This window comes from Littorina saxatilis, linkage group LG4 (genome assembly GCF_037325665.1).
Source record: "Littorina saxatilis isolate snail1 linkage group LG4, US_GU_Lsax_2.0, whole genome shotgun sequence".
NCBI lineage: Eukaryota > Metazoa > Mollusca > Gastropoda > Littorinimorpha > Littorinidae > Littorina > Littorina saxatilis.
The window spans coordinates 2,647,491-2,649,673 of NC_090248.1; the positions used below are offsets into that span (position 1 = coordinate 2,647,491).

Consider the following 2,183-nt stretch of genomic DNA (forward strand, 5'->3'; position numbering starts at 1 on the left):
CTGTGGTCTTTGTTCGTGTAGAGAAAGACATGAAAGTAGTGTTAGACTTAGATAGACTTGTATCTCGTTGACAGTATAATTATGAGCGAGAGATGCGGTTCGCTGCCAGCTCGGTCTACTCTCCTCTTCAGCTTCTTGGTTTTTTTTTGGTGGTTGTTGATGAAGACGAAAGTCGAAACTAATTCGTTTCTGTACACGTGTTCATGTTACTGTTTTTATTGTTATCGTGTTCTGTCGAAATAATTCGATGCGAAGCAGACTTCGTTCATAACTGAAAAAAAACAATCTTCTCTTGTTCCCTGGTTAATGCTTTATGTACTGCATTGTGTTGGTAAATGCTGCCTCTAGCCTCGGAACTAGCTGTGATTGACGCATTCAGTGATGGTTGACTCGTAAGGAATCAGCGACTCGTGAGGTCAAGGAGCTTTGTTGTCACAGTGCCTACTATAGCTTCGATCTTTCATAAACTACTCACATATTTTGGAATAAAGAAGAAGAGAACAAAATACAAGAAAGGATGGTTTAGTGGGAAAAAAATAATGTTGATATATTAGTAATGGTTTATAACAAAGTATGATTTGTTTGTATATCTACAAATGTTCAACCGTATAGTACTCATATTTCACCAGCTGCACAAAAGTAGGAGTGCTAACCAGTTTTTACACACAAAACACACACACACACACACAACACACACACACACACATACCCACACACACACACACACACACACACACACACACATGCACACGCACACACACAACACACACACACACAACACACACACACACAGACATACACACAAACAGACTCACACACACAAACACACACACACACATATTATATATATATATATATATACCCACACGGACAAGAAAGTTGAGGCATACCGTATGCTGGCAATTTGACTCTGTGACGAGGTCCATTCAATCGATAAAATATCGGTTCACCCCTTATGCAAATACCAGCCGAGTCACTGAAAGCACAGACATTCCCTTTCTTAAGAATTGAATGGACGCACGCCTCACCCCACGGGGGATGTTTAGTGTATTGCATTCATTTCTTTATCAGACATTTCCGAAGGAGATAGTTAAATCGTCATAGAACGAAGCATACTATTTCTTGGTCCTTTTGTAAGCGAGAAAAATCGTCGTAGTCCTGAGCAAATGGGTGTTTGCCTTTCTCCAAATTAATTTTGTGACAGCGGTTGGGAGAAAGGGGCATAAGTCGCACTCCTTTTAGTTGAGTTACGTGCTCAAAAACTTCGGCAGGTGAGGAGTTTATTTTATTTTAATTATTATTTTTTTTTTACAATTTAGGTTTTAAGACTCTACATGGTCAAATCTATCTACATACCAAATGATTTTGTAAAATCACACAAAAACCGAAGAGGCCATTTTCCTTGCAACCTTGTATCCTTGTGCAAAGTGTACACTTCGTACCTTCTTGGTTTAATTTTTTGAAAGCCCCTTTGTATTCAGACGCTTGACAGAATCTCTCGATTGACATGCTTTGTTGTAGTTCATGATATTAAAACCTCTGTTGGTAAACACACATCCAATATGCCTCTTTTATGCACTGTCACATCTACGTCAAATGTAGCACGGCTATTCTTCTCTAAAGAGCTAGCGCTGTATGTGAGATCACATGTGTTCGCACTGATATTATACCTGAGACCCCGCGCTCTAGGTAGCTGATCATAATTCACTGGTATGAAATTTCCGTCTCTGCTAAGTACGTCGTGTTCGGGTAGGACTGAAACTTTGCGTGTACTTATCTACCATCTTTAAGCAACATCTTTTCGTTCAGTATGTCTTTGACAGGAAATACAACGTCTATGTCTATCTGTTGAGAGCACACCTACATGATTGGATATCTTCCAATGTTTTACCCAAGTGTCGGACCTTTCTTCTCGTAATCGGTAAGTATTGGTGAAGTTTGTCTTTATTACTTCAATATAGTATTATCAGCTTACTGTAGTAGAATTAGTATTAGTATTAGTATTAGTATTAGTAGTATTAGTATTAGTATTAGTAGTAGTAGTAGTAGTAGTAGTAGTAGTAGTAGTAGTAGTAGTAGTAGTAGTAGTAGTAGTGGCAGCAGCAGCAACGGTAGTGGTATTATTATTCGTAGTAGTAGTGGAATTAGTACTAGTAGTTTTAGTCGTGATTTTATTATTACAT

At 38.4% G+C, this 2,183-nt stretch overlaps 1 long non-coding RNA gene across 2 annotated transcripts in view; it reads left to right on the plus strand.

Moving 5' to 3' along the window:
- The first annotated feature begins 1,163 nt into the window (after positions 1 to 1,163).
- LOC138963767 (uncharacterized) overlaps positions 1,164 to 2,183 on the plus strand; it is a 5,417-nt gene continuing 4,397 nt past the window's right edge. The window contains exons 1-2 of one of the 2 annotated variants that reach the window (XR_011454894.1): positions 1,164 to 1,271; positions 1,810 to 1,921. This is a non-coding gene — a long non-coding RNA (uncharacterized lncRNA). Of the gene's footprint in view, positions 1,272 to 1,303; positions 1,922 to 2,183 lie in introns of those variants that run through there. The other variant, XR_011454893.1, reaches the window with a different exon arrangement.